The sequence below is a fragment of the Lissotriton helveticus genome, chromosome 11, assembly GCF_964261635.1.
Source record: "Lissotriton helveticus chromosome 11, aLisHel1.1, whole genome shotgun sequence".
NCBI classification, from domain to species: domain Eukaryota; kingdom Metazoa; phylum Chordata; class Amphibia; order Caudata; family Salamandridae; genus Lissotriton; species Lissotriton helveticus.
In genome coordinates this window covers 1,115,429,674-1,115,442,008 of record NC_136072.1, presented here as the reverse complement: position 1 = coordinate 1,115,442,008, position 12,335 = coordinate 1,115,429,674, and positions in this window count along the sequence as shown.

Sequence of the window (12,335 nt, the reverse complement as noted above, 5' to 3'; positions counted from 1 at the left end):
TTTTCATGCCGAAGGGCATGACTTTAAAGTGGTAGTGCCCGTCTAGGGTAGAGAAGGCGGATCGTTCTTGGGCCCTAGGGGTGAGGCCGATCTGCCAGTAGCCCGCTGTTAGGTCGAAGATGCTCAGGTAGCGGGCGGCCCCCATCCGGTCAATTAGCTCGTCTGCCCGGGGGATGGGATGAGCGTCGGTCCGGGTAACTGCATTCAGCCCTCGATAGTCCACGCAGAACCGGAGCTCAGGGGCAACGCCCGGGGCAGCTGCCTTGGGAACCAGGACGACTGGGCTCGCCCAGGGACTGTCTGAGGGTTCGATCACTCCTAGGGTTAGCATCTTGGACACCTCGGTCTGGATGCAGGCTCGTACCCGGTCTGGTACGCGGTATGCTCGGTGTCGAATAGGAGGGCTGTCCCCGGTGTCCACATCGTGGAGGCACCAGGGGGTGACTCCGGGGGTGAGGGAGAACAGGGAGGCGAACTGCCTCAGGAGCGTTTGGCAGTCTTGGCGTTGCTCCGGGGACAGGGCCTCGGAGAGCTGGACCCCCTCCACTGAGCCATCCTGCTCGAGGGCCCTCAGTAAGTCCGGAAGGGGTTCGGAGTCTTCTTCTGTCCCAGTATCGGTAGCCATCAGGAGGCTGAGCTCGGATCGCACAAAATGGGGTTTGAGCCTGTTGGCATGGAGGACCCGTAGGGGGTTCCGGGCAGTCTCCATGTCGATTAAATAGGTGACGGGCCCTTTGCGTTCGATTACCTTGAAGGGCCCGGACCATCGGTCTTGGAGTGCACAGGGTTCAACCGGGGACATCACCCAGACCTGTTGTCCCGGTTCGAACTCAATGGAGGACGCGTGCTGATCGTACCACCTCTTCATGTCCTCCTGACTGGCCTCGAGATTGGCTTTGGCGGTGTCTCGGAACTGCCGGGTCTGGTTGCGGAGAGCCAGGAGGTACCTGTAGATGTCCGGGGGAGTTTTCTGGGGAGGCTGCTCCCAACCTTCCTTGACTAGGCTGAGGGGGCCCCGGACGGGGTGCCCGTACAGGAGTTCAAATGGGCTGAAGCCGAGGGACTTCTGCGGGACCTCCCGATAGGCAAACAGGAGGCAGGGAAGTAGCACGTCCCACTGGCGTCGAAGGGGTTCTTCTAGGCCCATAATCATCCCCTTGAGGGTGCGGTTGAACCTCTCGACCAGTCCGTTTCCTTGCGGGTGATAGGGGGTCGTGAATTTGTAGGTGACCCCGCATTGTTGCCACAGAGACTTCATATATCTGGAGATAAAGTTCGTTCCCCTGTCACTGACGACCTCCCGGGGGAACCCCACCCGGGAGAAGATCCCCATCAGGGCCCGGCCCACCACGGGGGCCGTCACCGTCCGAAGAGGGATGGCCTCGGGATAGCGAGTGGCGTGGTCTACGAGGACCAGGATGAACCGGTGTCCTTGGGCTGTTCGAGGGTCGAGGGGCCCCACAATGTCTATTCCCACTCGTTCAAACGGGGTGGTGACGACAGGAAAGGGTTGCAATGGTGCTTTGATTTTTCGGCCACTTTTTCCGCTGGCCTGGCAGGTGGGGCAGGCCTTGCAGTGGTTGGTGACATCCTTCCGCATGTGGGGCCAGAAAAAATGGGTCACCAGGCGGTCGTAGGTTTTATCCTGCCCCAGGTGTCCGGCAAGGGGGACATCGTGGGCTAAGTTCAGGAGGAAGTCTCGGAAGCGAAGGGGCACCACCAGCACCCGACTGGCCCCTAGTTCTGCAATTTTCTGCTCGCTGTAGAGCAGGTCTTGGTCCCAGTAGATCCAGTGGGCCCCCGAGGTATCCCCGGTGCTCTGGGCCAGGGCTTGCTGCCGGAGTCCTTCGAGAGAGGGACATGTTTTCTGTTCGGCCCGGAATTGTTCCTGCGTGGGGCCTCCCTCCTGCCGCCATTGTGCCAGGTCAGGGACGTCCCGAAGCTGGTCGGGTCCTTCTTCGGTTTGGGTCAAGGGAATGGCTTCTGGGGCGGCCTCCTCTGGGATGAGCGCGGGAGGAGGTTCTGGCCACTCGGGCTCTTCTGGGCTGGGGACCGCGCGGGCGGTCATGGACCGGGTCGTGACGCAGACCCATTCGGGGAGGCCAAGCATCCCCAGGTGCTCCCTCCGTTCGACAGCTGCCCAGGGAGAGCTTTCAAGGTCGTTTCCTAGGAGGCAGTCCACGGGGGCATCATCGCGGACAGTTACTTTTAACATCCCTGTTACTCCTCCCCACTCGAAGGGGACGCAGGCCATGTGGCATAGGCTTTCGGAGTTGTCGGCTGATCGAACAGGGCAAAGAATGTTCGGCAAGATTTGGTCTGGAGTGACGAGGTGGCGTCGGACCGCCGTTACACTGGCCCCGGTGTCGCGGAGGGCTTCCGCCCGGCGACCATTGATGTTAACCCATTGACCGTACTTCTGTGTGTTGGCGGGAAGGGGGGCCCGCGGAATCATGTCTCTCTCCCTAAGCAGACCAGTGCCATGGCGGCGGGTGCCCATTCCGAGGGATCGGTCTCGTACTCCTCTTGGTCTTCCGGGATTATTTCTTCCCCTAGGGCCGCCGCTGCAACTTGGCGGGGAGTCGTGTTCGGATTCTTTGGGCAGTTGGGATCACTGGCGTAGTGGCCGGGTCGCTGGCACCTGTGGCACGTAATGTTGGCCCGGAAACCGGCCCGGACGGCAGGGCTCCCCCGGCCAACCGGGGTCGAGGGGTTTCTGGGGGGTGACGAGGGACCCGGGTCTCTCCCCCGACCCTGACTTCCTCCTCCCCCTCGGGGGCGATACGGTCTGGATACTTCGCTGGGTGCGCTCCGGCCAACTCGGGTGCTTTCCCACCGGTCGGCTTCGGCGGCGAGTTGTCGAGGGTCGGTTAGCTTGCTGTCCAGGAGGTGTTGCCGGAGCTCCACGAAGCAGTTGTTCGACAGGTGTTCCCATACGATAAGGTCAAAGAGTTGTTCGTAGGTGGTTACTTTGTTGCCCTTGATCCACCCCTCGAAGGCTCGGCTAAAAAAGTTCACGTACTCCACCCAAGTTGTACCCGGAATCCGTTTGCAGTCGCGGAACCGTTGGCGGTACATCTCAGGTGTGAGCCCGTATCGAGTGAGGAGGGCGGCCTTCATGTGGTCGTAGGAGGTCATTAGCTGGTCCGGGAGTTGCAGCAGGGCGTCCCGCCCTTCGTTGACAAACCTCCCCCATAATCCGGCTCCCCAATCGCTTCGGGGAATCCGGTGGGAGGTCATTGCCACCTCATAGGCTTTAAACCACTGCTGGATATCATCGTTCTTGTGGTATTCCCGGATGACATCTTTGGGGATGTGAACCTTGGGCTCGGTCGAGGCAGACGGGGTCGGTCGTTCGGGGAGCCCGAGGTCTTTATTCTGTTTCTGAATCTCCAGTGCTTTGAGATTGCGCTCATGTTCGTACTCTAGTCTCTTTTCCTCTAGCTCCCTCTGTCTTTGCTTGTCTTCCCGCTCTTCCCTGAGCCGTAAGTGTTCCAGGGTTATTTTTTGTTCTGCCAGCTTGAGTTCCCCATCCAAGCGAAGTCGGGCAAGTTCTAATTCGTGGAGTCTGTTTTTTTCTCTTTCTCGGATCTCTTCCAGGGAGAGATCCGCTCTTTCTTTAGTTGGTGCGGGGCTCGTTTCGGTTGTTTGTGTTCGGGGTACGGCCGTACCCGTTTCTGCCCAAGCTTCTAGGGCTCGCTTGAAGTCTTCCTTTGTGCTAAGACCTGTGGTTGGAAGTCCAAGTTCTATGCAATATTGCTTCAGTTCCCGGTGGTTGTAGTCTTCCAATTTTTCCATCTGAAATTTTTCCGTTGGTCCGCTCTCTATTGACATGGTTGTTGTGTGTGGTGGGGCGAGTGACTTTCTGTACGATTATGCGTAGGTTCGGATCCCGTCGCTGGCCACCAATGTTAGACGGGGACCCTGAGGGTCGGCCGGATACCGAGGGAGAGATCCCCGAGGGGGACCGTCTCCGGCGATCGTACAGACAAGTACCCTCCCTCCCCACAAACAGGCACCACACCAAGTCGAGTTCAAGGCTTTATATAAGGTTCTTAAGGCAAGGATATCAGCGATACAGGATAACTTGGACCCGGGGGTCCTCTCACTTCTAGTCTCTGTAGGGAAAGGGGGTAGCGGGACAGTCTTGGTACCGGATCGGTACAGGTTGTGGTAAAAGGCGAGCTCACAATCCTCGAGCTGGAGAGTCTGTGGATCGGGCCGCGGCAGCGCCAGCAGGCCAAGGTGATAGTCTCATAAAGCAGAGGGCCGCGGCAGCGCCAGCAGGCCAAGTCGATGGTTTCACGAGGCAGAGGGCCGCGGCAGCGCCAGCAGGCCAAGACGATGGTTTCACGAGGCAGAGGGCCGCGGCAGCGCCAGCAGGCCAAGACGATGGTTTCACGAGGCAGAGGGCCGCGGCAGCGCCAGCAGGCCAAGACGATGGTTTCACGAGGCAGAGGGCCGCGGCAGCGCCAGCAGGCCAAGACGATGGTTTCACGAGGCAGAGGGCCGCGGCAGCGCCAGCAGGCCAAGTCACGGATGAGTTCTTCTCGGGTCTCTCGACTCCAGGATACAACTGCCTTCCTGGTCTGGCACTGCCCCAGTTATAGGTCTGGTCCCCTTTGATGTCCGGACCCTCGCGCCTGGGGGCCGGGAGGTCCGGGATGAGGGAGTCCAGACACCCAGCAGGGGGGTGGAGCCAGCGCCCAGGGCGGCCGGGGGTGATCGACACCTGGCGGAGGGGAGCCGTTGACGATTCCTTCTCCCATTGATTTGCCAAGTGGTCACTCTGCCTCCTGGGGGGAGGTTGGTGCCCCGATGTCGGGGCCGGCCGGGCCCAGGGTTAGGGTCGAGTTGAGGCCACGCGGCCTCGTGCTGCAGTGCCCCAAGATGGCGGCCGGTTCGATGTCGTGGTGTGGATGGTGACCCGGGCCAGCTGGGTCCGGGGCTGGTGTCTTGTAGTGGAGGGATTGCAGGGTACTTCGGGTGGTCGTTTAGGGACTCTGGCTGGGGATGCAGGGAGAGCCAGGGTCCAGGTCCTACTGCGGGGAGGGGGGGCAGCCCGACCATGCGGCCTGTCCAACAATAGTAGACGTACTTTTGATCATTGATATTAATGTATGTATGTTCTGCTCTGGGAAATACTGGTAATCTCTGATTCTGACAGTGCCCAGTTTGCTCACTCCTCTTTTGCCTGAAGCACTTGTCTTTACCCTTTTTTCCTTTCTACCTGATTTTCTCATCTTCTAGTACGGCGCAGGATTGTGCCTTACAGCAAAACCTCCTTTTGCTGCAAAAATGTATTTCTAAATTATAAACACTTGAATCAATCATAATAAAAATCCCTTGTCCGGCTGGGCATGGAAAATATATACTAGCCTATTGTGGTCTATATAATACAAGTGCATTATCCCTCTAAACTTTGGACCTCTGTTGCATATAATAACTATTACCCACGGTCCACAGTTACCTATTGGGTCCCCCTTGTTTTTTTCACAAATCCTGGAGCGTGCCAAGCATATCCACAACGGTGTGCGCCCTGGTCAGGGTTGCGCCTGGAAACCCCACTTATACTTTCTCGCCCTGGCTCTGCTCTCCAATGTAGATGCCAATTCTCTCCCTTTTTTTCTTTTATTCTTTATCTATATCAACTGCATAGCTTACAAGGTTTCACCTTGCTTGTGTGTGACTTTTCTCAAATGTCAGAGTCATCATAAGAGATATTCGCGACCATGAGCGATGTATTTGGAAGCAAAATCAACCAATGAGCGTGTCAATATATAAACTCCACCCATTTGTGCAGCAGGAACAAAAAAAACTTTAATCATCCTGACAAATAGTCTGCCTAGGCTGTCTATGTGCATAGCTGCCAGGATAGCAGATTGCTTATGTGTTATATTTAACAGATTCCATTTCCCTCATGAGTACCCTTCAATTGCCCAGCCCGTGACACTCTCTCACTAGCCTTCAGACATCAACATCTGAACAAGGGAAAGCTCAAGGAGCCCAGCGACTACTGCAAAAAAATAAAAAAACCTGGCATGAAGATGCCTTCTCCGCATAGTCCGTATTATAATTCAAAGTCCCTCGCCTACTCTGCACACAACCTTCTTCGGTCTACAACCCCTCAATGTGGTCATGGCCATGCTTCACGGCTCCTGGTTGTTCTTTCCCTGGAATTGAATCCAAGTCATTCGACAGCACCAGGGGGGGCACCATCGACTATCCAGGCACTGAGTTAACCAAGCATACTTACACTAGACCGACTGTCAGCTTGGCCCCACGGCCCCACCTCTCCCTGAACTGAAGACCTAGGAAAGACAATTTACCAGAAGCTTCTACGAGCTTCTAAGAAAGGGGGCGGGGGGAGGTGGCGCGGGGCATTCCGAGCATATGTTTATCTTTGGCTGCTGTTCCGGGACTAGGACAAACTAGTTCTATTGCATTTCTCGTCACGGCAGCCCTTCCCAATTTAAAAGGTAAATTATCCAAATATGGTCTTAAAGGCTCCTTTAGAAAATGCGAAACGTTTTAGGCTGCCTCAGGCACTTTGAATTAGACATTCTTAATAAGCACTGCAAAATCGTCCCTTTGACCATGAAAGGTGTTTCGTGCTAAGAAATTGTGAACCATGCAAAAGCAGCTTAAAGGGTTCCCCGCAATTTGCCATCGCTGTTTATCCGCCAATCTACTCTCGCGCAGGCAATGTAACTAACTTACAGCCTGATTCATCAAGCGAAATGCGCTCGCAAAAGGGCCAGATTCTGAGAATCTGGCCCTTTTCGAGTGCAATTTTTGCATTTGGGATTCATCATCCCAAATGCAAAAATCGCTAATAAAGAATTCGCAAATTTGCGAGGATTAGCATTTAAGGAATCTCGATTAGAGATTCCTTAAATGCTATTCATGAAACATTTAAAAATTGCGAATTCGCAATTTAGGACCGCTATTTACCACGAAGTCAAACCTCGTGGTAAATAGCGAAAACTGAGAAAAATGCATTTAAATCCATTTTTCTAAGTTGCATGTTACACACACACATGTCCTTTGGACATGTGTGTGCACAACATCAGTGTAAATTCACATTTCAGGGGTGCTACAGGGTGTCCTTTGGACACCCCTGCACCCTTGAAATCGCATCCTTATTTGCGATTAGCAAATTGCTAATCGCAAATAAGAAATAACTCTCCAGGCATTCCTATGGGCCTGTAGGCCCATAGGAATGCCTGGGGAGTTATTCCTTATTTGCGATTAGCAATTTGCTAATCGCAAATAAAGAACATGTAGGAATCGCAATATTTTTTGCAATTCCTACATGAATCCCGTTTTGCAAGTCCTTAATAGCGATTCCTTATGAATCGCTATTAAAGACTCGCAAAACGGGTCTTTGATGAATCTGGGGGTTAATGACTTGTTGGGTGGCGCCTTGCATACACAGAATACTGGTTCGGATTATTCCAATTTCAATTTCAGCCTCGGTGGAACACGCTGTGCGGTCACAGCGAGTAGCGCCTTAGCTGCTATCCTGACTAAACCAACTGGGCACAAGTTCTTGCCTCTTCGTGGCCACGTGCCACCAGCTATTTAGCTCAATCAGAACAAGCTGTGCTGCCACCGAACACCGGCCGACTCACTGAAGGCTATGGATGCAAAAACTATTGTGGCCATTAAATTCATGCTCTTCAACATTCAAATGTGCATACACCTAGGCTTGGACACTGCTAAGGGATAGCGCAAATGTTATTGAAAGCACTATTTAATATTTTACACCCGTATGACAGCATTTGTCTGTTTCGAACCCTTGCTGTTTTGCCATCAGTGGCATACACGAGCACACATTCAGAGTAGTTTCACATGACTCGCAATAAAAATAGGCGAAATATTCAGCTTACTCCACGAGGCTGCCCAACACCTAATACCAAAAAAACCTGGTTCAAATCGTGCACGTTATCACAGGGGCGGCATTGTTTCTCTGATTAATTCCCTGTTTATTTTAAATGGAGACTAGCAGCCAGATGCAACAAACTAACGGCCTGATTCATGAAGCGAAATTGCGCTCTCAATAGCTGCGAAAAAGCTATTGCGAGCGCAATTCACAAAATCGGCATTCATCACAGATTTAGCGCATTCGCTAAAAGATTCGGAGAATTCCGGAAGGAAAGCATGAGCGAATTGGAAGAAAATAGCGATTGCGCAATCCAATCGCAATCGGTATTCGTGAAAAATCGCTATTAGAGAAATAGGCCAAAATCAAAGGACAACTCAAAGCAGGTGGTAACCATCAAAGTCATGGGAATTTTTTTTTTGAAAAACCGTTGCCCAATCAGAAACAGATGCAGGCCTGACCAATCACACATAAGGAGAGGCAGCAGCAGCATTTGGAGTTTCACAATGCCAGGACTGGACATGGTGGTCAGGTGGCGAAGGCTACAGCGAGCAGCACGGAGGAAACGCCGAATCCAGGAGAGGATATTTCCCCAGCGGGTCACACTGCTGGGCCAAACCAGAGAGCAGATATATGCCAAGTACCGCCTGGATGGGGCTATGATTATCAAGCTAATACAGGACCTTGACCCCCTGATGCAGCACCCAACAAGGCGGACAAATGCCGTGCCTACACATGTGCAGGTATTGTGTAGTCTGCACCTCCTGGCCTCTGGGAGTTTCCAGGGGATAGTTGCGGCTGCTGGGGGATATCCCAGCCCACCATGTCCCGCTGCCTACACAGTTTCCTTGACACAATGCTGACCCAGCTACACCAGCACATCAAATTTCCCACCAGCCAACAGGATTTGGATTTGACCAAGCAGCAATTCTACAGTGTTGCCCAGTTCCCACATGTGATAGGCTGCATTGACTGTACTCACGTCCACATATGTCCACCAGCTGCAACCGAGTACATGTACCGCAATCGCAAGTCCTACCACTCCCTCAACATACAGATGGTCTGCAATGCCAAGTCAATTATCACGGACATTGTAGCCCAGTACCCGGGGAGTACACATGTCTCCTTTATTTTCCGCCCAGCGGCCTCCACACACGACTGGCCAGGGGAGACTTTGGTGAAGGACACCTACTTGGTAAGTACACTTGCCCCACAATGTCACACTGTGTTGTAGTATCTGCGCGGCACAGGCACTCACCCTCTGCTCTTCTCATGCAGGTGACAGTGGCTACGCCCTCCGCGAATACCTCCTCACACCATACCTCAACCCTGCGACACCACAGCAAAGGCGTTATAATGTAGCGCACATACGCACAAGGAATTGCATAGAGCGGACATTTGGGCTACTTAAAAGCAGATTCCGCATACTGCACAAGACTGGTGGGGCCATGTACTACAGTCCTGATGTGTGCTGCCGCATTGTGGCTGTGTGCGCAATATTACACAACATTGCAACCAAGCGCCGGATAACTGTAGAGATCTCTGGCAGTGAGTCGGAAGGGGACGACCGGCCACCAGCACATGTGCGTCATGCACGCCGGGAGAACCCAGCTGAAGGACACAGACGCCGCAACCACATCACTATGAACAGTTTCTAGAGCCCCCACTCCCTTCACCCAACAAATCACAATTGCATGCCAATGTAAATAATGACAGGAGGCCCATGTATGATGCATGAATAAATATTATTGTTAAATGCACAATAATAATGTTAATGTCTACATTCATCAAATGCTAGCAGTATTGCGCCATACTGCTCCTAACTAGACACTGGACATGCTTGTATCAGCAGCATTTTCCAGGAAATGTACATGAAACTCAATTGCGCCTCCGGCGCAGCACCCAAACGCCTCTCTGGCTCTTCCTCTGAGACGGCACGTGTCCCTGTAGTGGGCCTGGTGCTGCGGCGTAACACGCCAACTACTGAGGCAGACAGGCTGCTGACACTGGAGGTGCCCTCACTAGTGTCGTCCCCCCCCCACATTGCCTGTACCAGTAGGATGGAGTGCCAGCACGGCAGTGGTGACCTGCTCCAACACTCGTCCAACATCCTCAACGCATTATATCAACTGCTGCTGCTGCGCCAGGGACCGTCGTGAGAGCTGGGAGGTGGCATTCACCATTATATAGTTAGAGCAGGTGTAGGCTGACAGGCGCGTAAGGAGCTGCCGGTGGCGGCGGCGGGCGGAGTTGCGCTGGGATATGAGCGCAGCAGTGTTGGCCTCCATGGCTGTCGTCATGCGCTCAATCCTCTCACCCACATTGGCCACATTGCGGCCAATGTTGTTTAGATGCAGTTGAATAGCCCCTTGCCGTCGTGCCTGCTGTTGGTGTATGCGTAGCATCCGGCGCTCAATGCTCAGGCCTGGCATGCGCACAGCCATCCCCCTCCTGCCGCTGCGTGATGTGTTCTGCTGGCGAGCCCTGACATGCCTGCTCTGCTGGCTGCCCACAGTGGGTGTGTGCACTGTCACCACAGTAGCTGCACCAGATGTAGATGGTTCAGCTGGTGGTGGAGTTGTGGTTGTCAAAGGTTCAGCACCGTATGGTGCTGGCGCTTTTGGTCTTGCCCTGCCTGCAGGGTTAGGTGCTGCGCCTGATGGTGCTGGCGCTGTTGGTCTTGCCCTGCCTGCAGGGTTAGGTGCTGCGCCTGATGGTGCTGGCACACTTGGTGTTGCCCTGGCTGCGGGGAGAGGTGCTACGCCTGATGGTGCAGGAAGTGTCAGTGTTGGCACCTCCTTGGCATCCTCTCGTGCCTCATCAATGAGCAGCATGTCGCTGCTGTTGTCGGCGCCACCTGTGAGGGGAATTGGACGTACATTAATTGCATGTATCTGTCACACGTGCAGTTGCTACATGCATGCTGGTTGACATTCCCTGCCTGGCTTTGGCATTGCTTATTTTGGGATATGTGAGGCTGCATTGGGGTACTTTTACATTATGGGCAGACTACATGTCCCACAATGCTTTTGGGCATGACCTAATGTGCATTGTTTGCATGACTTGGGATGAATATGGGAGGCTATAGGGCCATGACCATTGTTAGGGGACAGGGTCGCAGTCGCATGCCACTTACCTTGGCTGTCTTGGCTGGGTCGGGATGAGTCCAGTTTGACGACACCTATGCACGCCTCTGGCTCCAGGGTGTCCTCCACGCGGTCCTCCATGGGGGTATTGGGAGGGACAGTGGGTTCTCCGCCCCCAGTAGCATGTGTCTCGCCCAGCCTCTCTGCCACCCTCTCCTTGGCACGACCTCGGAGGTCGTACCACCTCTTTTTGATCTCATCCAGTGACCTGTGTGTCATGCCCACAGCGTTCACTTTAGCAGATATCCCAATCCAGATTCGACGTCTCTCCATCTCCGGCACCCTCCTGGAGTCCTTCCCAAATAGTTTGGAGTGGTTATCAACCACTCCCTCAATGAGGTGCTCCAACTCCTGCTCAGAGAACTTGAGCTTCCTCTTGCGCCCGGTGTCACTGGCCCCTGGTGCAGGCTCCTCTGACATTGCTGCAGTCACAAATGGGTTACTTTTGCAACTTTGGAGGTATCCTGGAAGGAGCTCTGCTCAGCTGCAGCCTCGAGATCAGCCTCACAGTTCTGAATGGGGGTGGGAACTGCCTGCTTCCTGGTTGTGATGTCATCACTGTGCTCGAAAAGCGACTTCCCGTTTTTGCGATCTCGCTACTAGCGAGATTTCGCTAATGGGGATTTGCGATGGCGCTAAATAGAGATGGATTGTGTGGGTAATAGCGATTTTTCGGCGATTTTATTTTGTCGCTATTGATTTTTGCGGCCGTGTGCGATTCGCTTTATTTTATCGCTAACTATGATGAATTCCGATCTGCGACATTCGATTTCCGATTCGCTGTGAATCGCAAATTGAGAGTCGCAGATTTCCTTTTTCATGAATCAGGCCGTAAAATCGGCTCGCAAAGGGCCAGATTCTGAGAATCTGGCCCTTTGCGAACACAATTTTTGCATTTTGGATTCATCATCCCAAATGCAAAAATCGCAATTCTAGAAATCGCTGAATTGCGATTAATTGCATTTAAGGAATCTCAATTTGAGATTCCTTAAATGCAATTCATGAACCATTTTAAAATTGCGAATTCGCAATCTGAGGTCGCTATTTACCGCGAAGTCTAACTACGTGGTAAATAGCAAAAACTTTGAAAAATGCACTAAAGTGCATTTTTCAAAGTTTCATGTTGCGCACCCACATGCCCTAAAGGCATGTGTGTGCGCAACATATGTGCACACATCAATTTCAGGGGTGCAACAGGGTGTCCTTTGGACACCCCTGCACCCTTGAAATCGCAATCTCAATTTGCGAATCGCTAATTGCGATTAGCAAATTGAGATTGTCTTCCCATTCATTCCTATGGGCCT